This window comes from Oncorhynchus clarkii, chromosome 6 (assembly GCF_045791955.1).
Source record: "Oncorhynchus clarkii lewisi isolate Uvic-CL-2024 chromosome 6, UVic_Ocla_1.0, whole genome shotgun sequence".
NCBI lineage: Eukaryota > Metazoa > Chordata > Actinopteri > Salmoniformes > Salmonidae > Oncorhynchus > Oncorhynchus clarkii.
The window spans coordinates 62,035,325-62,048,456 of NC_092152.1; the positions used below are offsets into that span (position 1 = coordinate 62,035,325).

General features: G+C 40.9%; 1 protein-coding gene across 10 annotated transcripts in view; it reads left to right on the top strand.

Annotated features, from left to right (window-relative positions):
- Positions 1-13,132, top strand: part of LOC139411403 (tight junction protein 1a) — a 175,493-nt gene that overhangs the window by 35,901 nt on the left and 126,460 nt on the right. The window lies entirely within an intron of this gene.

Genomic DNA, 13,132 nt, shown 5'->3' on the forward strand with positions numbered 1-13,132 from the left:
TTCTCTAAACCCCCTGCAGTCAAATTCTGAATGTTAGGTCATGAATCTAAACAAACTCTTTAATATTATCAAAGGCATTGAAGAGACGATTTAAAAGGGAAATGGCTTTACTCTTTTCCCTGCCAAAATAGCAAACATGATGACTGTCTTTGCTGTACAAATGGGCTTTTCAGTTCATATAAGTGCCTACACGTAAGTTAAAGTAAGTGCTTACAAGGGAATATAAATAGGGGTGTGTTATTAAACTAAATCATGAATATTGTTACGTAACTTCCTGTTTATCTGGGGACAAATAGTACATTCTTCACGAACAGCAAATTAAGTTGATATTTTGCCCCTTTTTAAAATAATTGTAGATAGGGCCTACTACCTTTTAACTTTTAGGAAAGATAAAACCACTAGCTAGCTGCATTATTGGGATCCCTTAGGGAGATGGTATTCTAATGGAGTGTGGTGTAAAGCAAAGCTTTGATCTCTGTCCTCATACATGAAAAGCAGTTGCTATTTGAACTGATTTCTATAGGCTCTACAGACATATAGACATATATCTCACTGAAAATTGGAAGCCTCCCACTTACTCAGTCATAGTTGTAAGTACACTGCCTTCAGAAATGATTCACACCCCTTACAGCCTGAATTTAAAATGGATTAAATATCCCTTTGAGCATGATGAAGTTATTAATTACACTTTGGAAGGTGTATCAATACACCCCGTCACTACAAAGATACAGGCGTCCTTCCTAACTCAGTTGCCGGAGAGGAAGGAAACCGCTCTGGGATTTCACCATGCGGCTAATGGTGATTTTAAAACAGTTACAATTTCATGTCTATGATTGGAGAAAACTGAGGATGGATCAACAACATTGTAGTTACTCCACAATACTAACCTAAATGACAGAGTGAAAAGAAAGTTGCCTGTACAGAATAAAACATATTCCAAAACATGCATACTACTTGCAAAAAGGCACTAAAGGAAAACTGCAAAACTTGTGGCAAAGAAATGAACATTATGTCCTGAATACAAAGCATTATGTTTGGGGCAAATCCAACACAACCTATCACTGAGTAACACTCTTAATATTTTCAAGCACGGTGGTGGCTGCTTCATGTTATGTGCATGCTTGTCATCAGTAAGGACTAGGGAGGTTTTTATGATAAAAAAACAGAATAGAGCTAAGCACAGGCAAAATCCTAGAGAAGTCTGCTTTCCAACAGACACTGGGTATCATGTTTCAAGGTAAGACACAGATGCAGACAACGTCGGCTAAACAACAGTTTATTAATCCAACAGGGGCAGGCAAAAGACAGGTCAAGGGCAGGCAGGGGTCAGTAATCCAGATAGGTGGGGCAAAGGTACAGGATGGCAGGCAGGCTCAGGGTCAGGGTAGGCAGAGGTCAGTAATCCAGATAGGTGGGGCAAAGATACAGGATGGCAGGCAGGCTCAGGGTAGGCAGAAAAGGTCAAAACCGGGAAAACAACTAGAAAACAGGAACAATTGAGAGACAGGAACTGAGCGCTGGTAGGCTTGGCGAAGCAAAACCAACTGGCAACAGACAAACAGAGAACACAGGTATAAATACACAGAGGATAATGGGGAAGATGGGCAACACCAGGGGGGGTGGAGACAATCACAAAGACAGTTGAAACAGATCAGGGTGTGACTCTGAGAGACAAATTCATCTTTCAGCAGGTTAATAACCTAAAACATAAGGCCAAATATACATTTGATTTGCTTACCAAGACGACATTGAATGTTCCTGAGCGGCCTAGTTAGAGTTTGACTTAAATTGGCATGAAAATCGATGGAAAGACTTGCTGTCGAGCAATGATCAGCAACCAACTTGACAGAGTTTGGAGAATTTAAAAAAGCTCTTAGAGAGTTGTAATCGCTGCCAAAGATCATTTTAACATGTATTGATTCATGGGTGTGAATACTTATGTAAATGAGATATTTCTGTATTTCATTTTCAATACATTTACCAAAAGGTTCTTAAAACATGTTTTTAATTAGTCATTATGGGGTATTGTGTGTAGATGGGTGAGAACATCTATTTTATCCATTTTGAATTCATGCTTCAACAAAATGTGGAATAAAGTGCCTTGCAAAAGTATTCATCCCCCTTGGTGTTTTTCCTATTATTTTGCATTACAACCTGTAATTTAAATAGATTTTTATTTGGATTTCATGTAATGGACATACACAAAATAGTCCAAATTGTTGAAGTGAAAAAAATAACTTGTTTAAAAAAATTCTAAAAAATTGTAAAGTATGTATTCACCCCCTTTGCTATGAAGCCCCCAAACAAGATCTGGAAACAACCAATTACCTTCAGAAGTCACATAATTTGTTAAATAAAGTCCACCTGTTTGCAATCTAAATGTCACATGATCTGTCATATGATCTCAGTATATATACACCTGTTCTGAAAGGCCCCAGAGTCTGCAACACCACTAAGCAAGGGATACCACCAAGCAGGCGGGACCATGAAGACCAAGGAGCTCTCCAAACAGGTCAGGGACAAAGTTGTGGAGAAGTACAGATCAGGGTTGGGTTATAAAAAAATATCCTGATACTTTGAACATCCAACAGAGCACCATTAAATCCATTATTAAAATATTGAAAGATTATGGCACCACAACAAACCTGTCAAGAGAGGGCCACCCACCAAAATTCACGGACCGGGCAAGCAGGGCATTAATCAGAGAGGTAACAAAGAGACCAAAGATAACCCTGAAGGAGCTGCAAAGCTCCACAGCAGAGATTGGAGTATTTATCCATAGGACTACTTTAAGCTGTATACTCCACAGAGCTGGACTTTACGGAAGAGTGGCCAGAAAAAAAGCCATTGCTTAAAGAAAAAAAATAAGCAGACAGGTTTGTGGTTTGCCAAAAGGCATGTGGGAGACTCCCGAAACATATGGAAGAAGCTACTCTGGTCAGATGAGACTAAAATGTAGCTTTTTGGCAATTAAGGAAAACGCTATGTCTTGCTCAAACCCAACACCTCGGGAACATCATGGTGGTGGCAACATCATGCTGTGGGTATGTTTTTCATCTGCAGGGACTGGGAAACTGGTCAGAATTGAAGGAATGATGGATGACGTTAATAAATACAGGGAAATTCTTGAGGGAAACCTTTTTCAGTTTTCCAGAGATTTGAGACTGGGATGGAGGTTCACCTTCCAGCAGGACAATGACTCTAAGCATACTGCTAAAGCAACACTCGAGTGGTTTAAGGGGAAACATTTAAATGTCTTGGAATGGCCCAGTCAAAGCCTAGACCTCAATCCAATTGAGAATGTGTGGTATGACTTAAAGATTGCTGTACACCAGCGGAACCCATCCAACTTGAAGGAGCTGGAGCAGTTTTGCCTTGAAGAATGGGCAAAAATCCCAGTGGGCTAGATGTGCCAAGCTTATAGAGACATACCCCAAGAGACTTGCAGCTGTAATTGCTGCAAAAGGTGGCTCTACAAAGTATTGACTTTGGGGTTGTGAATAGTGAACCCAGGGACTCTGATGGCACAGCTGGCGCTGCAGTACAGCGCCCTAAACCACTGCGCCACCCGGGAGGCCCAATAAAAAAAATATTTTGCATTTTCAAAGTGGTAGGCATTTTGTGTAAATCAAATGATACAAACCCCAAAAAATCCATTTTAATTCCAGGTTGTAAGGCAACAAAATAGGAAAAAATGCCACGGGGGTGAATACTTTTGCAAGCCACTGTAAGTCAAGGGGTGTGAATACTTTCTGGCACTGTATGTTGTTATTATGTGGCTTCCCTCAGAGATGGCACACCGGTTATACTAGAAAGCTTGTATGGAAGGGGAATCATTGCAATGTAGCCTTGGTAATCATTCTCAGCAACACACACACACACACACACACAGACACACACACACACACACACACACACTGCCAGAACACCTTCACTTATGCAATATGTGACTTCTGTCAGTTCAGCATTGAGTTCTGTGAAACCCCAAGCATTCCATATGTCCCTGACTGACTGAGTGAGTGATTTATTCTTCTAAAAAGAGTAATCTGATAAATAGTAAGCTGCTTGAATCAAGCTCTAAAAACCATGACAACCCTGGTATTCTGCTGTAGCTGAGAGCAGCTTGGCTTGGCTGGCAGTGGGTTTCTCCTCTCTGGTCATCTCATATGAATTGCTCTGAATGGGGAGAGGGGGGATGGGTGTCAGAAAAGCAACCACCGGTTTATGAAGTGAGAGCATGCCAACTTGCCACTAATGCATAATAAGACTGCTTTTTAGGGCCACTGGAACACACAGGACATTTCATGCATTAAAACAGCCAGCTCTCTTACATAGCCAACATTTTGTAACATTCACCTTACATAAATACACACAGATTTGCACTTGCTTTAGACACCTGTCATGAGACATCTTGTGTTTACTGCGCCACCCTCACTAGAATCCCATTGATACCAACACAGACTCAGACATTACCCAGTGGAAGAGGAGCTGAAACTAACAGCTGTATCTGCTTATTTTGTGTTTTTGATGAGGATGTCATTGGGAGATCATGTATTTTGGTAAGGGCTCATCATTCGGCAACTCCATAGCAGCCGGCCTGTCCTCATGTGTCTGGGTAGGGGCTCATTATTCACCACCTACACAGCAGCCGGCCTGTCTTCTGTGCATGAGAGGAACTCATTATGACTAAATTTAGAAAAGCACCATTTGCATTTTACAGAAGTTAATCCATTATTGATGTGTTGGAGCTGGAGGTGGCAGTAATGGACCAGCTGTTGGCCTAGGTGGCACAGAGCAGCATGGCTATCCTGAGTGGATACACATTCATGCTCTCACTCACACACATAATGTTAGTTTTTCACTGTTTTTCAGAACAGACAACTAGTCAAAGCTCTAAACAAGTTTATTCAAACTAAGTTTATTCACCCAATGGGTCAAACAGCTGAAAAGACAAAGCCATGTTTCCACCAGCACAATTATTTATTCTCCTCCTTGCACATTTAGACAGCCAATACATATTTGTTGTAGTCAGGAAGCTAAGTGATGTGTGTAATAAAGCTATTTCTTCTCCCTTCATCTGACCTGACCTCGGCCCACATTCCTCACCAATCCACAGCTATCCAACCTTATCAGTGACCACAACCAAGTGATTGCCTTTTCCCTCACTTAGTAACTTTCCAGACCCATACTTCTTATCCAACCTCCATTGACCCCACCATATACATTCCTCATACATGTAATCATTAATTTCTAGTATAGCAAGCTACAATCCAGCAATACACTCACACTAGTGTTGCACGTTATACCAAAACTTCTGTGCTTTCTTTCGATTCTAGAACATGAAAAACAATTTGGTACTAGAATTTTTGTTACTTTCGGTACTTCTGTCAAACGTCTCACGCCGTTTACTGATTGAGAGCGTATCAAGTCTGTCTGTCAGCGCAGCCGATGTCACCATAGCGCGAGAGCCCCGTGCCTGGTCAACTTCCTCATTGCTAGCTCTAGCCTGCCATGAAGAACCACTGAACTCACAGGGAGTCTGGGCTGCATCACCACTTATGCTGTACAGATGTTAACACACTTGAATAATGTGACACGGCCGAAATGTTGAAACTGCTAATTACTGTTCCTCTAAACAATGTCCAGTACAGGCTAGAACACCACAATGCAAGAAGATACCGGTAGCTTCCAGCTTTGTAGGCTAAATGTCCTCGCTAGCTTACAGGTGAAGGCAACATCAATTCACTAGAGTACCTTGTTTGTGATTATATGCAAACCATAACGCAAAAATATAGCTCATTACAAAGCTGATTGTCACCACAAACTGTATTCATTCACTTAGTCTCCCCCAACCTCACTTCTCTCCCAGTCTAGATTATCTTTGCTCAAGCCTTGAACAGACTGTGATTGACGTCATGGGTCTTAAAGAGATTGCTTCTTCTATGCTAACGTTGTTGATCAGTACAATAAAACAAGTTCCAAATGGAAGGTAAACAGATTGTCTTTCATCTGTAGCCTCATGAAATCAGCTAAACAAGATCAGTAATTCAATGCATGCTCACACTCCTATTGAATATGCATTCACCTGAATTGTGAATAGACCTACAGTAGGCTACATCTTGAGTTACCCATATTATCAATAGATTTGCCATTCAAATAAATTATTACCATTATGTTGTTATGTAGTAGATTGCTAAAAAAAAAAAAACAGTGTTGAATTGATTGTATGATTGTTTAATTGATTAATTAATGCATACATTCAAAATCTCAATTTCAGGTGTAATGGCATTGAACTCAAAAGATCTGTCTGGATCAAGTGCCATTCTGTGATTTTTGACTAATACGCCTTCTTTTTTTGCTGTGGTATCGTTTTGGTATTAAGTAACGTGATGGTATCGAGTATTGTGAAACTAAACCTGGTATCAGTATCGAAGTCAAAATTAATAGTGCTATTAATGCTGTAATTTCATATAGACCTACAGTTTTAACGGCTGAAGTTAATTTTAAAAAAATAAAAAAAGAGTCTGAGTGAGTGAGTTTCCCCCAGAGCCTCAATGGCCTTCCTGTTATACCCTGCCAGCCAGCCCCTTGGAGGGTTGCCTATTCTTCAGTAATAAACACAGTACAAGGCCTTTATGTCCGGGTGATTGTATGGCTCCACTGAACACAATTTTGAGGTTTCCTTGACTAGCGATGCGACACCCTTACATTGAAGAAGTGTGTAAAAGGAATACCCACAGGGAACCATTTAAACCACATAACTCTCTATCTCCCTTTTTGTATTCCCTCCCTAGGGGTCGTATGCTCCTCAAATAGGAGGGGAATGTTTCAGATGTTACATGTAATTCAGAGGAAATATCTATTGCTCAAGCTGGAGGAGGAGGTTTTAGCCCAAGGCCTAGCCTGGCTGTCATTTAGGCTGGCAGTCAGTGTTCTTCACTGAAAGATTTGGAGCACCATATCACTATCACAAATGAGATTGTATGAGGAGAGAGCCAAAGAGAGACGTAGAGAGAGAGAGGTCCACATTTTGTTTACGTTACAGCCTTATTCTAAAATTAATTCAATTGTTTTTTTCCTCATCAATCTACACACAATACCCCATAATGACACCGATTTATAAAAAAAAAAAAAAACATTTGCATAAGAAATCAGACCCTTTACTCACCTTTGGCAGCGATTACAGTCTTGAGTCTTTTTAGGTATGACGCTACAAGCTTGGCACACTTGTATTTGGCGAGTTTCTTCCATTCTTCTCTGCAGATCCTCTCAAGCTCTGTCAGTTTGGATGGGGAGCGTCGCTGCACAGCTATTTTCAGGTCTCTCCAGACGTGTTGGATCGGGTTCAAGTCCGGGCTCTGGCTGGGCCAATCAAGGACACTCCTCTTGTCTTGGATGTGTGCTTAGGGTTTCCCTAGTCTGAAGTCCTGAGTGCTCTGGAGCAGGTTTTCATCAAGGATCTCTTTGTACTTTTCACCGTTCATCTTTACCTTGGTCCTGACTAGTCTCCCACTCCCTGCCACTGAAAAACTTCCCCACAGCATGATGCTGCCACCACCATGCTTCACCGTAGAGATGGTTCCAAGTTTCCTCCAGACGTGACACTTGGTATTCAGGCCAAAGAGTTTAATCTTGGTTTCATCAGACCGGAGAGTCTTGTTTCTCATGGTCTGAGAGTCCTTTAGATGCCTTTTGGCAAATTCCAAGCGGGCTGTCACATGCCTTTCACTGAGGAGTAGCTTCCGCCTGGCCACTCTACCATAAAGGCCTGATTGGTGGAGTGCTGCAGAGATGGTTGTCCTTCTGGAAGGTTCTCCCATCTCCACAGAGGAACTCTGGAGCTCTGTCAGAGTGACCATTGGGTTCTTGGTCACCTCCCTGACAAAGGCCCTTCTCCCCCGATTGCTCAGTTTGGGTGGGCGGCCAGCTCTAGGAAGAGTCTTGGTGTTTCCAAATTTCTTCCATTTAAGAATGAGGGAGGCCATTGTGTTCTTGGGGACCTTCAATGCTGCAGAATTGTTTTGGTACCCTTCCCCAGATTTGTGCCTCAACACAGTCCTGTCTCAGAGCTCTGACATGAACTGTCAACTGTGGGACCTTATATAGATAAGTGTGTGCCTTTCCAAATAATTTCCTATCAATTTAATTTACCCCAGGTGGACTCCAATCAAGTTGTAGAAACAGATGCACCTGAGCTCAAGTCTCATAGCAAAGGGTCTAAATACTTATGTAAATAAGCTATCTGTTTTTATTTGGAATACATTTGCAAAAAATCAAAAAACCTGTTTTCACTTTGCCATTATGGGGTATTGTGTGTAGATTATTGCCGATTTTTTTTTTTTTTCATTTTAGAATAAGGCTGTAATGTAACAATGTGGAAAAAGTCAAGGGGTCTGAATACTTTCTGAATGCACTGTATATCAAATTTGGATTAGATTAAATTTGGATTAGATATTTCTATAGAATGTTCCAGATATGATTTTACTGAATTTGCCTGATTCGAGGGATCCGAGATAGAGGGAATGGTAATCACAATGATTCTGTATGATTTCCTATTCAAAGCTGAGTCATCCTTCAATCAGGCTACTCTTCAAAGACACTCTAGAGAAGGTATTCATAATAGTATCTCCACCTCTCCTTCCTCGCTGCATCACTTCATGTTCTCTCCCCATATTTCAATCGCATCCCCTGCCCACCAGGCACTATCCCCTCTCGTTTTCCAACTCAGGACTATCACAATGGCACAGGACAATATGAGACAGTTTTCATTTCACCTCACTGAGTTCATAGCCATTGCATTAGCTTCTTCACATGCAGTCGCCGCATTAGCATCCATTTTCTCCCTCACGTAGCCCAGGACCATTGTAATAGAGGTTTACGAATGGGAGTCAAAAACATGAATAATTGATTAAGAAAATGATCTACTCCATAATGCAGTGTTTTTCTTGCCGTTCTAGTTATTTTTGTAAATGTTAGCTGAGGAGAAAAAACATTTATTTAGTGCTAGAGCCTCCAGAAGTTGAATGCAGTAAGAAGGAGGCAGTTTGGAGATGTAACTCACCTGGGAATGCTGTTATTAATTATTCAGGGAAAACCTATGGCTCCCCCATTTGTCTTCTAATGCAAAGCAGCTGCCAATGTCTGGCAGCCCTGAAGCAGAGAGGATTGATTATATAGAACAATGCCATGGAACTGAAACGGACTCTCCCTGAGACTAATGAGCTGAGAGGGGAGATTTGTGATCAGTTTATGACTTCAGGTATACTGTACTTACCTTTGGACAAAGGAGCAGGTTTTCAAGACTCATGAAGGAGGTTGTCGAGAAATGTTCCACATGTCATTGAGCGTTATTGACTTGTCTGTACTGTACACGAAGAGCCTTCATTTTAACACCAAACATCCACTGCTCCCCGGGCGCCGATGACGTGGACGTTGATTAAGGCAGCCCCCCGCACCTCTCTGATTCAGCAGGGTTGGGTTAAATGCAGAAGACTAATTTAAGTTGAATGCTTTGTTGTGCAACTCTTTTCAGACTCTTCACCTGTGTATGATAATTAGGTGGTACAGTAAACATAGGCAGAGCCCCTTGGTAAACACAGTGTAGTGAGATGACCGATAACTGACTTTGTCTGCAATGATTCTATTCTGCAGGTGATGAAAACTCCCTGCATACTCCAGTGAGAGAGCTAAGCGCAGAGCGAGACAGAGGGGAGAGAGATGAGGAATGGATGATGAATGAGAGGGAGGAGTAGAGGTTATGACATGAATACAGTTTATGGGGGATGAGAGAAAAAAGGGCTGCAGAGTGTTTCAGAATAGATGGAAGATATTTCCCATGTGTAGGCAGACCCACACACTCATCTTATCACTCTCAACTCCCACATGGCTGGGACTTTGTTTTTAGAAAACAACAGTCAGTGGTAAAAACTGCAATGCATATCAGGGTTAAGGCCTTTCTTACCTCAGAGGAACCATTGGTCTTGAGGGTGCTTGTATGAGTGTACAGATGTGTGCATTCTCTCACTCACTCACTCACTCACTCACTCACTCACTCACTCATATATATATATATATAAAAACAAAAACAAAGTCCCAGCCATGTGGGAGTTGTGAGTGAAATCAAGTTTTCATAACAATCGGAAATCTGTATTTTTGGACACCGATTTGGCCGATTTAAAAAATATATATATTTTTTACACCTTTTATTTAACTAGGCAAGTCAGTTAAGAACGCATTCTTATTTTCAATGACGGCCTAGGAACGGTGGGTTAACTGCCTTGTTCAGGGGCAGAACGACAGATTTTTACCTTGTCAGCTCAGGGATTCAATCTTGCAACCTTACAGTTAACTAGTCCAACGCTCTAACCACCTGCCTCTCATTGCACTCCACGAGGAGCCTGCCTGTTACGCGAATGCAGCAAGCCAAGGTAAGTTGGTAGCTAGCATTAAACTTATCTTATAAAAAACAATCAATCAATCATAATAACTAGTTAATTACACATGCTTGATGATATTACTAGTTTATTTAGCGTGTCCTGTGTTGCATATAATCGATGCGGTGTGTATTCGTGAAAAAGGACTCATTGCTCCAATGTGTACCTAACCATAAACATCAATGCCTTTCTTAAAATCAATACACAGAAGTATATATTTTTTAACCTATATTTATTTAGCTAAAAGAAATCCATGTTAGCAGGCAATATTAACCAGGTTAAATTGTGTCACTTCTCTTGCGTTCATTGCACGCAGAGTCAGGGTATATGCAACAGTTTGGGCTGCCTAATTAGTTTCCAGATTCTACCATATTAATGACCTAAGGCTCGTATTTCTGTGTGTTATCATGTTATAACTAAGTCTATGATTTGATAGAGCAGTCTGACTGAGCGATGGTAGGCACCAGCAGGCTCGTAAGCATTCATTCAAACAGCACTTTCGTGCGTTTGCCAGCAGCTTTTTATGACTTCAAGCCTGTCAACTCCCAAGATTAGGCTTGTGTAACCGGTGTGAAATGGCTAGCTAGTTAGCGGGGTGCGCGCTAATAGCGTTTCAAACGTCACTCGCTCTGAGACTTGGAGTGGTTGTTCCCCTTGCTCTGCATGGGTAACGCTGCTTCGAGCCCAGGTAGGAGCGAGGAGAGGGATGGAAGCTATACTGTTACACTGGCAATACTAAAGTGCCTTTAAGAACATCCAATAGTCAAAGGTATATGAAATTCAAATGGTATAGAGCGAAATAGTCCTATAATTCCTATAATAACTACAACCTAAAACTTCTTACCTGGGAATATTGAAGACTCATGTTAAAAGGAACCACCAGCTTTCATATGTTCTCATGTTCTGAGCAAGGAACTTAAACGTTAGCTTTCTTACATTGCACTTTTACTTTCTTCTCCAACACTTTGTTTTTGCATTATTTAAACCAAATTGAACATGTTTCATTATTTATTTGAGGCTAAATTGATTTTATTTATGTATTATATTAAGTTCAAATAAGTGTTCATTCAGTATTGTTGTAATAATCATTATTATCGTCTGATTAATCGGTATCGGCTTTTTTGGTCCTCCAATAATCGGTATCAGCGTTGAAAAATCATAATCGGCCGACCTCTGCATATATATGTATGTGTACGCACGTGTGTGTGTTTGTGAGTGTTTACCTGTCTTACAGGTGTAAACATCTAGATATGGTGTTAGAACAACCCCACAGTAAGCTGATTATTGCTGAACAATCTGTCTAATTAACACAATGGAGATTTACGCCTTGGGGTCACAGGCATCTCTCAGTGCAGTTCACTGCGCTGATACACTGCAAATAACCCCAGTTAGCCTAGTAAACCCAGTCAGTCATGCGCGTGCGTGCGTGCATGCGTGTGTGTTGGGACTGTAGTCTGTCTGTGTTGCTTTGGCTGATTCTGTCGTGTCAGAGGCCCAGCTGTGGAGCAGTCAGGTGCCTCCTGCTCCAGGGTAGCCCAACTGCACGCATCCAACCTCCAACACACTAACACACGGGAACACACATTTTTGAACAAGCGTATATGCATGCACACACGCACATGATCACACCACACTACCTTTGCCACAAGTGCAGCCGATGCCGATTTCACTCAGGTCTCTTTTATCATAATATAATCAATATAGCTCATGGAAATACACTAGATCTATGAGTAAATCATTGCATTCATTCTTGTCTGGTGCATTAGGGGTAGATGAAGTACTTGTTGTCTGCTGAACACAGGAGAACAAGCACAAAAATAAACAAACAAACAATGGCGGGCGGCACATGGAGTCTGGATTAGCTGGCAGCCTTTCAAATTGACCACAGATGCGCCGTTACTGTGCTCCAAAGCCTCTAGGGTCCCTGCAAATGCATGTGTTATTGTCACTGATACCTACCTAACAAGTGGTGCATTATTAAGCTGTAATCCTGTGGTTTGTAACATTGAGAGGCACACAGGCACATCACACCCACACTTTACACACACACTGTAGAATGTCCTGTGGATAATGCTATCCGTAGTCATAGCCAAATCCTTATTTAAAGTTGTTTTCATTTGCTTTGGTGCTATTTTCACCAGTATGTGGTGAATTTTCTAAACTTTTAGTACAAAACTCCAAACTGGTTACACTTGCAACACAGCAAGTCTCATATTCAAAATGTTTTATTGTGAATTAATTTAGTTTGAAGTCATCTTTGACCATAAAACCATTGATCTAAAGTTTACTGTGAAATATCATGAGAACATTGATTTAATCACCAAAACACAACATCATGATATCTTCTCAATGTAGTTATTTTAATAACCAGTTAATCCAATAGCAAACAATACAAGATGCATGTTTTAAAATTGCCCTTTCAATGTAATATGCTACAGTAGAGTAAATTACAGTACATTACACTGTTTTCACATTAGGCAATACACTTTCATGACCCATTAAAATGAACTGAACATCACATTTCCATAATTTACATCCCACGGTGTGATCATTGAAGACATATTTTACAGTCATTGATGCAAAAAATAAATGTATTGTTCAGATAACATAGGTGAACTGTAATCAAATGAAATAAATGAAAGAAACAATGTTTAGGAGGCATTACCTTGAATCAAGCCTGTCTTTAACATTTGGCCATA